This window comes from Brassica napus, chromosome C3, assembly GCF_020379485.1.
Source record: "Brassica napus cultivar Da-Ae chromosome C3, Da-Ae, whole genome shotgun sequence".
Lineage (NCBI taxonomy): Eukaryota > Viridiplantae > Streptophyta > Magnoliopsida > Brassicales > Brassicaceae > Brassica > Brassica napus.
In genome coordinates, this window is record NC_063446.1 from 14,225,261 (window position 1) to 14,240,175 (window position 14,915).

Genomic DNA, 14,915 nt, shown 5'->3' on the forward strand with positions numbered 1-14,915 from the left:
GCAGTCGCTTTTACGTTATCAATTCTGCTATGGCTGGTGCAGATTTTTGGTTTCTGCATGTTTATTATATTTTTCAGTAGCAATCATGGCTGATAAAAATAATGAGATGTAGGAGGTGAAGGACGAGCAAGAAGTAAGTTTTTTTTTATCTATAAAAAATCCTTTCATATATTAAAGATTTCGATAAGGCTCAAGTTAGACTTTGTTTTTTTTTTGCTTGATTAATCTGATTGTGTGGTTTAAATGTTTCACCCTTTGATCCAACTACTAAGAAGAAGAAGAAGAAGAAAGTCGAAATTCAGCATCCTATGGAGGACTCAACAGAGTCACAAGCGGAAAAATCTGATTCATTGCATGGTATTTTTTTTGGGGGTAAAAAAGTTAAGATTGCATGGTATGTTGATCTGAGTATATCTGTATATGTGCTGTGAAACTCTTTTTTTGTTTCTCTTCAATGGAATGCACATTACTTTGTGTCTGATTTATTTTCCCTGCAGCAAATGATGGCCTCAATAGTTCATTTGCTGGACTGAAGAAAAAGAAGAAGCATATGACTGTTTTAATGATTTGTATCTTGATGACTGTCTGATAATGTTTTGTTTTATGACCAGGTTGAAATTTCAAGCTCGTGCTGATGACGAGGAAGATGCAGAGGGAGTATATTTGCAGCATCAGCAATGTTACCCCTGTGAGGGAAGTGATATGGATTACATATGTGACGAGGTGAGTTACAGAAAGATTTATATCATTCAGAAAGATTTACCCGATGCTGCAACCAGGACTTTATTATTGACTGGACTCTCCTATACTCGGAATTGCAGGTGGAGTTTCAATTCTCTCGTGTAGACCTCTTACCAATATATCGATCCTTCTGATGTTCACAGTTTGACTTGTGGTTAGACTCTTCCTCTAAAGAGTTCAACTGCTTGTCCCTTTCGAAAGTGGTTTACATGGGGCTGGTAGGTCTCTGGTTGTGCCCCCCCCGGAGGAACCCTGGCTCTAAATAGCAAGACTCGGTTTTGTTCCGTTTGATTTCTAGTCAACATAAGATTCTATTTCACCAGTCTGTAGTTCCCGTTGCAACAAAGTAAGTCGTTTTTGCCACTTCTACGGTTTATTCTAGACTCGATCTCTTTCTGTAGCTCATGAAATCTCATTCAGAAAGATTTATATCATATAGCAGTGAGCCCTTTTGATCCCAAATACATATGTAATCGTCACGTATGTAATCTGATGCTGCAACCATGATTTTATTATTGACTGGACTCTCCTATACTCGGAATTGCAGGTTGAGTTTCAATTCTCTCGTGTAGAGCTATTACCAATATATCGATCTTTTTTTTGCATTAAACATCTAAATAGAATCACAAAAGTATTCGTAGAGCATAAACACATTAGAAAATATCAATTAAAGACCATATTTCCAATTTTACATACGTTAAATATTCATATATATCTAACTTCATATTTCCCAAGATTTGGTTATGATTTTTCTGTTATTCCTAAAATATAAAAAATATTAATTAGAGGTCATATTACCAAAGTTAGTTAACAAAATTTATTGGAATAATCTATTATATTAAAGATTTACTTACAATTTTATTTCTATTATTTTCATTTTTTTTGTTGTTTCTAAAATACACTAGATTTTTTGCTATAACTACAGACATGTTCACCATCTATGCCAATAAAAAAGACCATATCTCACTTATCTCTTATTTATCGAAATTTATAATCTATATATATAAAGAAATGTTCGCCTCTCTCCCGTGAAGCCACGTCATCAATTCGTGCGTTCTGGGAGTGACACGTGTCCCATTTCATATTTAAGGCCAAAATAAATGAATGCAATTAAGGGTAATCGAACCCAGCACCTCTAGCACTGGTAATTTCTCTTAGAACCACTAGGCTAAAGTCATTTTTTATAAATATGTGGCCGCGAAAATACTTATTATCGTGTCAGCTGGAAGCTCATGCTTCTTCTGCTTGTGGCCAGGGCCGACACTGAACTGACGTCAAGATGAAGATCGTGAAGTTAAAAACTTTGCTCCAAACAGTTTTGCAATGTTTCCAACTTTTATAACTTGATGCATATAATATATATCAAAATTTGTTGTACACGCTTTTATTAGTTTTGCTTTTAAAAGAAGGTATTTACAGTTATAAATGTTTTGTGCCAGTGAAGTAATGGTTGAAAAATTTCTATACATATGTCATTTTAAAATAACACCCAACTTCTATATATATAGTCAATACATATATCCATGTTATATTCTAGACTAAATATTTTCTCTTTTAAAAATATAGAAAACAATTTTTTTAGTCTACAAGCAAATGTTGTAGAGCAAGTATGCATTATACAAAATAATATATATTTAAAATCCATACACAAAAACATAAAAGTTGTTATAGGCCTCTTTCTGACACATGCACACTCCACTATGAATAAAAATTAAAAAAAAATAGTATTGTTATCAAACTTTATCACAAATCCACATTTGTATATCTATAATTATGAGTTGGACAATTAGTTAATTTGATACAATACCAAAGAAAGAATAATCGAAAAACAACTATACCACCGTATACTAATAAGTAAGACATAACAGATAACCAAATTCTTGAATCTTAAAACAAATTTCAACTCGAGCATTTAGTGAATATCAAATTAACTAATATCCCGCCCGTAGGGCGGGCCGACCCTAGTGACTATTAAAAAAAATTCATCTTAAAATCAGTTTAATGTTCAATATAGTGAAACACTAGAGATTATTTTCCGTAAATAAGGAAAAATCTTAAACTCATCTCTATTTATAATTTGATCCAAGTCCAAGTATATAATATTACACCATCTAATTTATATACTAATATCTTTTTTTTTACATGACACTTAATTATATGATTACAAATATTAAAAACATATTCATTTTGAAATTAAGTCCATAACTGTGAAAAAGTAAACAATATTTCGTATAATATTGTAATATAAGTATTTTATTTATTTTTTTAAAAAATACCAATACTAATATCTGACAATATTAGTTCTAATAAAAAAATTCTTATCCTAAATCAATAAATTACTCTATTACCACAAAATTTATTTAACAATAATGATCACTAAAAAAACAACTATTACTTATATATACATACTAATCACAACATCATTTTTTTTTAACAGTAAACATTTACAGATTCATGTAGACTCTGTAAACCAATTTGGCAACTCTGCGTTCATGTGCACGACGAAAGACGGTTGTTTCCGAGCACTACGTGCCAAGCTATCCGCCCTTATGTTCTCCGTCCTAGGAACATGAACAATATCTGAGTTGACGAAACTTCTTCGCAAAAGCTTAATATCTTCCAGGTAGCTTTCAAATGCTGGCCATTCCTCTGGTTCCGAAACCATCTTCACCAATTGAGAACAATCCGTCGCAAACGTAACCTGAAACTGCCTTAAGTTTCTCATACATTCCATTGCCCAAATTAAAGCCTCTATCTCCGAATGAAGAGGTGAGAGGCATGCCCTTACATTCCTTGCTCCTAATAAACCATCAAACCCTAGTAACGTACTGAACCATCCTTGTCCTGAAAATAAGTCCTTATCTTTCCAAGAACCATCTGTGAAACACCATCTTCCTGTGGTTCCTAAATCCGGCCTTACCTGTACTTCCTGTGCCAACCTATGATTATTAATAACATGTGCCTCAGCCCACAGTGTTGATTCAACTTCTGCTAATCGAAGCGTTTCCCTCGGATCAACATCAAGGTTACTGAACACTTTGTTGTTCCGGCCCTTCCAAATATACCATAATATCCAGGCAAACTGATGATCCTCCATTTTTGGGTTAACTCTCCAAAATACATGGTCCATATAAGCAAAAAGAGAGCCAATTGGAAAAATGTTTGGATTTGATGGGATCCTAGAAAGTGCCAACACTTTACGTGCTGGAAGACATTCGAAAAACACATGGTTTATTGATTCATCCGGGTCTCCACACCGGGCACAGCAAGTGTCTCCTTGTATCCCTCTCGCTTTGAGGTTTTTCTTTACCGCTATACAACCGGACAACAACTGCCATAGAAAATGCTTTAACTTTGGAGGACACCGTACTTTCCAGCAAAATGCTTTGAGAATATCTACATTGGGACCATAAAATTCAGGTGGTTTCTCCTTATCCGGATAAATCCTTTCTACCTGATACCCTGATTGTACAGTGTATTTCCCATTCTTGGTGAAGTGTCATCCATTCCTATCTTCCATCTGATTTCTACTCAATGGTATACTCTTAATTATTTTTGCATCTTGTGGATCCACCAAATTCCTAATTGCCTGTAAATTCCATGTTCGGGATTCTGAATTAATGAGAGAATCCACTGTGAGGTCCGGGTAACTATTATGAAGGTTTTTGTTAGCTGGTCTCGGGCGAGTGGATGAGAGCCAGAGATAATTCCATACTGAAATAGAAGACCCTGATCTAACTCTTTTAATTAGTCCTTTACAAACCAGAGATCTAGCAGAGATAATACTCCTCCAGCCATATGACGGGGAACATGAGCGAATCGGTTCTAGGGGTGAAGCATTCCTGTAATACCGTCCTTTGAAAACTCGAGAGAAAAGAGCATTTGGCTTCTCGATCAGTCGCCACAACTGCTTCCCAAGCATTGCCGTATTAAAATCGGTTAAATCCTTAAAACCCAGCCCACCATTATCCTTATGTACACACAATTTATCTCATGATTTCCAATGCATACCTCTTGTACTGCCTCCTCGACTCCACCAAAACTGGGTTACGGCGCCCGTTAGCTTCTTAACTGTAGCTTTCGGTAATCGATACACAGACATCACATGGTTAATGTTAAAAAATAATACAATAAAAATAAAAACCAAATATTTATATGTTATAAAATAAACTGTTTATAAAATATTGATAACTAGGGGTTGGCCCGCCCTACGGACGGAAAGTTATAATAAAAACTATTTTATAGTAATTTATATTAATTTTATGAAGCATTTTAAAAATATATTAGATTGAAAACGATATTATAAACAAATAAATAATAAATAAAATTCTGAAATCATATTTTTATTTTTAATAATCATTTTGGTTTGAATTAAAGTGTCAATAATCTTTCTTATTCTCTATTTTTTGGAGAATAATAAAATAGCAAAAATAAGATGGAAAATGTAATAATATATATATGTATATATATATATATCTTATATTATTTTATTTCACTTTGACATAATAAAATAAAAAACCTAAATTTAAATAAATATTACTATATTTATTTCACGAAGTTTCAAATTTTAGAAAACATTTACACTAATTAATTTTTCATGATAATAAATTATACTAATTCCAAGATAAATCAGTTAAATTATAATACAAATTTGATAAAATAATGAAATATCAATTTCAAAATACTTTATAAATAGTTTAATAATATCATAAGTGATAAATATTTTTCTATTTTAACATGAAATTATGTTTTAGAATATATTTGTTTTAGATCATAATTACATCTGGAATGGAATATTAATTAATTTTTGTGTGTTTACTGGTTATGTTTTATAACTTATTATAGCTTTTGTTGAAATTTGGTTAAAATAAATATTTGTTAGATTTTTTCTCATGCTATTTTAAAATAGTATTTAAAAAATTAATAATATAATGTACTTCTATACCAGATTTTACTTTAGTTACATACTACTTCAAATCAAATAATTTATTCGAAGAAGTTAGAGTGAAGCAAAACATATTAATGTTCTTATATATTCTGTAACTTTTAGTGTTGGCTTTATTGAACAAAAGCCTATAATTCATATTTCATTAAATATCCCTTTTTCATGTTTTAACATAATAATTAAAGACAACATTGTAAAACATATATAAATTACATAATTAAAAAGAATAATCAAAGAATATGTTAACTTTATACTACCAACACACAAAAAAAAAGAGGCACACCTCAAAGCAAGATGTATAGTATATTTTTTTCACTCCAAATATCGATCTCCTTTCTGTAGTTTTGTCTTTATACTTCATGAACAACATAATAAACACTTCCTACTATTTTTTTTTCTTTAAACATATGAACACACGATTTTCAATTAAAATGGCATAACTTTGACAAAGTAACAATGTGTGAGGGAAACAATTTTTCACACTAAAAGCAACTGATTTTCTGGTGGTGGCTGCCAACAGAACAACAGTTTAAAAAGCCTAATCCCTGTTTTGTGCAAGATGATAGATAAAATGAGCTATTCTTAAAAAAAAACATAAAGCATACACAGAAGCTACGTTCTCTGCAGGCTTAGCTTAATATTTTTACAGGAAAGGTACATGACAAGTGATAAAAGAAAAGGTACTTCAGAGTCAGAGCATAAGAAGAAATACTTGAGCATAGTCAAGTCTATGGAGCTTTTCCATGTTGATTCCACCCAAATTTGGCTACTCCTCATGTGCAAACACTTCTCCTTCATCGCTTCCAGCTATCAATAACTCCGTCGCATGTGCTTCATCGCTTTCACCATGTCAAGGTTCCAGACAGCTTTAATGGACGAAGAGTACCTGAAGAAGAGCACGAACAGTTAAAAATCAGAAGAAACATCTTACTTCATCAGCTGGTTTGGGTCTTTTCACAGTTCTCACCATGAAGTTCTTGCACCACCATTCAACATTTCATAGGCTTTGCATTTCTGCACAAAGTTTAACACTTTTCAATCAAGCCATGTGACAAATGCTGAATGTGAATCTACGATGAGGACCAAGATGACAAACATTACCTAGATATTATGAGATTGAAGATCTCACGGGCAGTCTTCACCTTAGGCTGAAACTCCAGGTGCAAAGCATAACATGTGTTTTTATAAACAGTTTATTTAATAACATATAAATATTTGCAGGTTTTTGCAGGTTATAGTATTAGATCAGTAACTAACCTTATTAAAAAGGTTCTTGACTTCTTTCTATCTTCATTGCAAATGCTAATAAAATTAAATATTTGTATTAATGGTAATGACTATTTATTATATACAACCTTTTTAAGAATACTACTCGAAGCGCGGGTTTACGTTTTGTTGATTTTTTATAATAAAAATTGCATAAAGTTATTATTTTGATTAGAGAGAACATTATTTTTGAAACTTTTTATATTATTAGTGTTTTCAAAAATAGGAGATGTAAAAAGCATGGATCGGAAATAGGGTTAAATATATTTTGTATATCCACATGCATGTTCTTGATTGTAACAAACCACTACCTAGTTAGAATTTATTTAGCTGGAGTCCAGTTCAAGGCCAGCCCAAAACCGCTAATGATAAAGACAAATAAACCGCTGCGCGACATAACTACTAATGATAAAACAAAATGATCGTGGTTAACGTTTTTATGAAATTAGATTCAGTTATAAAAAGATAATAAGTGGCTCCGTAGATAAAGGGAATAAATAGTTGGACATAACATTTATCAATAGGTCAATAGAATAGACTAGATTCTGTCCGTCCTCTCAAGGCGGATATATTTTTTGTTTACATATTTTTGTAGAAATTTAATTTTTATATTTTTATTTTTTCTGTAACCATATTTGTGTTTTTTTTGTAAGCATATTTTTGTTTTTCTTTAAGCATATTTTTGTTTTTCTTTGTAATCATATTTGTGTGAAATATTTAAAAAAAAAACATTATTAAGAATTTCGATAATTGTATTGAATTAGTGATTTTACATAACTATACACTTGTGTCATAACCATTTCACACATTAATTTTGTATTTTAGTCGTAAATAAATAGATATTATTTTTTGAAAAAATAAAAAGTATAGTACAATTTTGTTTATTAATCAAATAGTAATTAAATAAATGCAAATTATATGTTTTTCATTAAAGTTTCATGATTTGATTTCATATATAATCATAAAAACATTAGTATTACACATAATAGTATACATAATATTACAACAAACAAAAAATATTACACATCTCATGCAATTTAAAATGAATATTATAAATCAAGACTCGTGACCCAAATTTATCTGAACATGGCCTATTGATATAAATGTGGTCCAACTATTTTAATATAATTATTAAAACCTCTTATTAATCATTTAAGATAAATAGTATACAAATAAAAACATATAAATGACTAAAAACACAAATATAAAAATTAAATTTCAACAAAAATGTAAAATAAAAAATATACCCGCCATTTTAAGGACGGGTCAAAATCTAGTTTAGATATAAATCTTAATCAAAAATTATTTTATAAAATAATAGTAATTTAAAATTTGATTCGGCATACACTCAGTTCTTTGTAATCATATGTACGTATACCCATTTTTTTGTAATCATATTTATTTGTTCTAGATCTTGATCCGCAGGTATAATATTGGTTTGTAATTTTTTTTTGTTTTTTATGTTATGTAATATTTTTCTGTAATTTTTTCTTATATATTAAAAAAAATATACAATTATATAATGTATAGTTATCATAACGTAGTGGGTAGTGTATATTTATAGAAAACTTAGGGTTATATCTAAATTTAATAAAAACAAATTAAATACTTTGTTACAGAAATTAATTTGTTCTATTTATAAGGGGTTTTGTTTAGAATTCATTCCATTTAAATCATAAATACGTTAGGAACTATATAATTTTAAGATCTAAGGCCATTAATATTTGAGTATATGTCCACCAAAATCAAACGAAAAAAAAATATCAGATTTGAAAAGAAAACATCTTATCTAATATTATATTTGAATAAAAATATGATAAACTGATTCATGTTTGTATATATCTTTTGTATATAATAACAAACACGTATGTAATTCGAATTCGGTGATCTCGTTTGATTACCACAATCACATATATTTGTGTTCCTTCATCTTGGTATCACTTTTGGTTTGAAAATCTGAAGTCATATTGTTACCAAATTCAACCAATGCTTGTTGGATAAAGTTATATTGTAAGTCTATGGTCTATCATATTCTCGACATTTATTGAGATGTGTACATATTATTATACAACTGGAGTTACATGTGAATAGGCATGATCTGGACCGATGACGAATTAGACCAGAAATTATTTGTATGCAAAGAAACATCAATATAATGTGAACCATCTTACGTGTACTAACCAGATTAATGTAATTATGTATGATTTAATTAGTCACCAATTTAATGTAGTTACATGTATGATTTAATTTTTCGTGGTCCAACTGTCCAAATAATAAATTACCGTAAAAAGGACATAACTGCATTTGATATTCTCCATTGGCATTAATATCAAACGGTTAAGATTAACTAAAAAGAAACGGTTATGCAAATTGGCGTTACATAATATGTGTCCACTAAGCAAATTACTTAATTAGAGGCTCCTTAAATAAATGAAAATAAATTGTTAGGCATAACCTTTATCAATAGGTCATGCTGTTTTAATAGTATAGACTAGGATAAGATCCGCTCCTTGCGCGGGGTGAGGTTAAAAAAAAATATTACGGTAATGAGAAAAATAAAAATGATATGTTAGTCGGTTTGTTGTATATATAAATAGATAAAATATATTGTTTAAATAATATTTTATAAATTGGGGGGGGGGGGGGAAGCGAGCTTCATTCAAATTCTAAATTCATTCGCAAATTTTGTTGAATATGTGAAGTCATACAATTAAAACTTTGTTCAATTTTTTTACTAAATGATTTTTTATCTGGTTTATATATGATTTAAAAAACTAAAAGACGACTTATACAAATTTGAAATTTAAAAAAATGTTTTTACATCATTAAATAGATATTGTTAATGTAAAAAAATAAATACATGAGAGATTAGTACAAAAAATATTTTTGTTGATTCTGGGCCAACTAATAAGGCAAGATATTTCATTAGGCCAATTTTGTAATATGAAATCTTTGAGGCCCAATGTTATAATCCACTTACACTTTCCAAATACATAATTAACCATTTTTTTTCTTTTCTGTTCGAAGAATATACCCTATCCTTCGTCTCCATTTCGTCGCTTCGGAACAAACGACGCTCAAATCTTCTTCGAACCTGCATGCGAAATGAATTCACCTTCCACAGATCTTCAGTGAAATGAATCGAAGGTTCTATCAGATCTACCGAGTTATGTATTAGCTTCGTCAATCAAAAGCCATAAGGTTAGTCTCATTGTGTTGTCCCCAAAGATCTGGAATATCCGTTCTTAATTTATGGAAGTTTGATTCATTTGTGAAATTAATTTTTGCATCAGATCCCTGGGAATGTACAAATAAATCAGATCAAACTCACGGTGTCTGTTAATGGAGACGATACATTTGTTCTGAAATAAGAGAAGATGCGGCAAAAAAGCACATGGAGCTTCAGTCTTTCAGCTAAGTTCTCATTGCCTCAGTATGTTTGCAAATAGAAAACAAACACTCAAAAACAGAAATTTCATTGACATAAATTTCTTTTCGTTCAACCTCAAAACATGTGTCTTTTCCCTGGATCAGCTTCATATAACACCTTCAGATCATGTACAAATCCTCACTCCTTCGATGTAAATAAGGTATGTTCTGTACAGGATATGCGGGTTTGAATCAGATCAAACGCACAATCCAAACCGAAATGGAAAGAGTAGGATTTAATTTCCTCCAAATCTATGATGAAAAGGGTCCATCTTTATAACAAATGTGTTATGTTTTCCTGTAATCTACAAACATTTCATCGGTTCTTATTGTTATAAAACTACGTAAATGAGTTCTTCAACTGGATTAGACAAACAAAAGGTCTCGGATTAAACAGCGAAACATAAATAAAGTGTACTTGCCGATATAAGTATTATAATTTGGTAGTCAGTATATGTAATCTTAAAAGCTTCTGTAATGGATAATAGTTATATTGCAGAGAGATTGACAATCAAGAGAAAGATTGTAGATTGAAAGCTCAGCCGTTGTCTACTAATCAGGTTAGAATGAACGATCTTTACTCTGTTGTTTTTTCTATTAAAACAGAAACCAGAAAAGTATATAAAAACTTCAATATGATATAATTGAATGTATAAAGTAGATAGCAAATCACATAAGTAATCGTTAAACACCAACGAATATTGAAAAGCAACATGAAAAACTTAAACCATAAATTTAAAATAGATAGATGCCATAACACTAAAGAGCATACGTCCTTCTCAATCCTTGGAATTCTTCTCAGAAGTCATCAATAAGAATTTGCTGGAATCCTGCAAAGAAAGAAATATTTTGTCAACACACAATTCACCTTTTTTTATTTGAAGAACAAACTCATGCTTTCAAAAATTATTAATGTTCTTACAGCTGCCTAAAAGATTGAATCTGTGGGATGTTAGGTTCGAATTCTATCTTTGAACAACCTTCAATGTTCTTAATCCATGTCAGTCGCCCTAATGAAAAAAAAAACAATAATATTTAGATTACTAAGTTAAAGGTAAGTAAACATTTCAATTAAAATAAAAATTTTACTATTTTATACCTTGGCCCCTTTCAATTTGCCAAAAACTCAAAACACACAAAACAACATTTGCTCTTGTGGAATTCCAATAAGCATCAATCTCTGGTGCATTATTTCCATATGCAACACACTTTAGATGTTTATAGCTGAAATTATAAAGAGTTCTATAATTTAAAATATACTACATATATACTAAACTGAAATACGGGATTAAAGTAACTGTCTAACTAACCCCGGATTTACCAAACTAAAAACCATTTTTGGTTTCATTGGCCCTCCAGGCTCTCCAACTTCTTCTAGTTGACCCACACAAACCATAGCTCCATAGACGTCTATTGGATAAAATATAGAGCACGTGAATTAGGATTATGATTTGAAAAACATACAGGAAAATATCATTGTCTCAGGCTAATTAAAGTACGATGATAATATTTAACTAAACCATTTAATATACCATACCTACAGAGTACATAGGATGTGCAAGGCCTCTCAGTATGGTTTTAAATTCTTTAAAACCATAATAGTTGCATGGTGCTGTTGTTGTAACCTTTCGAACCACCGTATTTTCTCCCGTTATAACATGGAATCGGTTTTTGGTGGTCCTAAATTGCCTGAAATTGAACCTCAATTTGAAATTAAAAATTTCATACCATTCACCTTCACCCATAATGGTTCGGTTTGATCTCATGATTTCATCACTAATAGTTCCTTGAATGGTGGATCCCTGTTCGATTGAACATAAACTGAATTGCTAAATATTAAATTGAACATAAACTGAATTGCTAAGCAAGGAAAATATATTCGTTTTTTTAATAAACTCATACAAATACGACCAATGCTTCATACACGAACCTTTTAATAATCAACATAATTATATATTGCCTAAACTGGATGTATTAGTATTTGTATTAATGTCTTTAATATTATAAACCGGTCTGATTATATAATCGATTTGGACCCGGTACAAAGTTAAAAGGTTTTTACCTTCGACCATATCAGTACTATGAAAACACTTTGAATTTGACATATTGACATCGACTTATTTCTATCAAACACGTATCAAGTATATAGATATAGATACATATAGACTAATATGAACTGTGTTCAACAAATTAAAAAGAAAGACTACTAATAATTTGACAGAGATGAGGAGAGATTTGAGAAGCAGAACAGTTGCAAAACCTTTTTCTACGACGAAAGCTACATCGAAACCGAATTCAAGTTAACCGGCGTCGTTTGAGCTATTAAATTTAACGTTATGATATTCACCAGTATATATATGACTGTCCATATTTACCACGATATATATGACTGTCCATACCCATTCAAATTATATTTTCCTAGGACGCTTACTTTTACACTATGCTCCACCGAAACTCGTTAATAAAGCGCCACGTCAGATTTATTAAGTTCTATAAAACTGCCACATAGGAATGGACCTTTTTTTAATTCTTACAAAATTCAGGTTATAACTTTTTAAATTCTTCTCAAATAATATATAGGGGATTACAAACCAAATTTGGTTTTGAAACCGAAAGATAATGAATAGCGAAGCGTGAAGTCCCTCACCCTCTGACTAAGCCCCTCAATTACTTTCCGTATCCTCTTGTTTTCTCTCCTTGTTACTTCCTGAGACGCCTCACGTAAGTTCTGAATCCCATGTCCCAGTTTTGCAATCTAAGGAGCTGAAGGAAGAGTCAATCTGCACCTGCACACACCATCCCCTTTTCATAGAAGACCAACCCCGCAAACGTTGCAACTTGCAAGACTGGCTCCAAACATAGTCAACGGTAAGGTGCCTACAGGTTTTGCTCTTCTCCTCATTATCATCATATAGAGTGTAGCTTGAACAGAAGATAAGCTCGTCTCCCGAGCAGAAGACAATAGACACTGTGTTACTCCCCTGATTATCTCGGCGGATAAAGATGGTTTCACCATGGACATTGCCTCTTGCGTGTTTCTCTAGGAAAGTTTCAATGGAGCTAGGGCTTTAAAATCTAAAATGACCGTGGCTAGTGGACATATCTTTGACTTCTTGAGGAACATAAGTTCTCCAATGCCTCCTAAGACCTGCAAGGTTACCTGCGTCTACTACTCCAACAATATTCTTAAACTTTTTAGCCTGGAGTATCCACCACAAGTGCATAAGATTTTTCCACAAAAGAGAGTTCTGAGAACTGAACTTGGGTTTTGTTTGATAGATAACCTAGGTTCCAGATGGGTAGACGACCAGATTTGTTCAAAGCGATTCTTATACCTTCAACCGCAATCCGGAAAAGGTATACTTCAGAAAGATGAGCCTCTTTATCAATGGATTCCCCTCTGTTTACATCAGACAACATCTTTGTGGCGCTGTCTAAAGCTTTCCTAATAGCTGGGAGACCATTGAATATGTTGTGAAGATCAACACGTAAGTGATAAATGGACTAAGCAAATTCTGGAAGCTCAAAACTATCAGACTCCATCTCATTGGCAAGACAGCTTGATGGGATAATCTCTTTACCGAGCTGGGTTATATGAGAAGATAACAGTTTCAGCATCAGTGCATGTGCATCATTGGTTATCTGAAACCTTGTGGAGGTTATAGCAGAGCCATAATAAAAAACTTTTGCGAGAGATTTAGATAGACCGTCCATTATGAATGGAGAGTCAAGAACCATAAACGATGAACCATTGAAACTTGTCCCAAAGATCTCTTTCCAAACCAAGTTCCCGGCAACACTTTCGTACCTCTCTTTGTCAAAAGTTTTGTCCACAAAACAACGTGTAAGAACTTAAAAAGCTGACGTGGGGATAGAATCATTAGAGCCATCATCAATCTCTTGAGATTATTCTCCAAAAGCTGGACCGTTCACTTGAGCCACTACAGCATCAGGACGGAGCTCACGTATAAGATACTCGGCGTCAATAACAGATCTTAGAGATAAATTCTGAGCAGAGAGTATGTAAATAGTGGAGTCATGCTCAGGGACTTTGATTGCAAACACAAATGTCTCTGTGCTCTCAGGCACTGAGAGGTTTGTTTACAATCTCCTTCGAGTCCCTTAGGTCATTATTAATCATTGAAAAGGACTATATGTTTCGCATACAATTCGTAAAATTATAAGCCATAATTCCAAAACCCTAGCTCGGATGAAACCTTAGTCTTCTTCTATATAATTTAGTAGCGTATCTTTCAAGGAAGCGAGTCTAGAGGCTGATGATCGAAACAGCAGAAAGATGGAGGAAGACTCTGAACAACAAACAATAGACATTTGAGAATCTGAATGATTGCCTTGCCCAACGGGATACATTATTGGTGAATTTGAGAGTTCACCGTAGGGGGGAACCCAAGTTTTGTTCTTATAAATGAGATGTTGCCATATTTCTCTGAAACTAAAAAGAAAATCATGATAATTTCCTTTTATTAGAATCTGAATTTGTATTTTGTTTTGTTCAGGTTTGGATCAACCTAAA

General features: G+C 32.0%; 1 long non-coding RNA gene and 1 pseudogene across 1 annotated transcript; one reads left to right on the forward strand and one right to left on the reverse strand.

Annotated features, from left to right (window-relative positions):
• Window positions 1–9,580: 9,580 nt before the first annotated feature.
• Window positions 9,581–12,121, forward strand: LOC111203946. Its single transcript, XR_002656356.2, has 3 exons — window positions 9,581–10,153; window positions 10,246–10,542; window positions 10,881–12,121. It is a non-coding gene; the product is annotated as an uncharacterized LOC111203946 (long non-coding RNA).
• A 1,009-nt stretch (window positions 12,122–13,130) lies between these two features.
• LOC106384005 lies at window positions 13,131–14,570 on the reverse strand (annotated as a pseudogene).
• Between the last annotated feature and the right edge of the window lie 345 nt (window positions 14,571–14,915).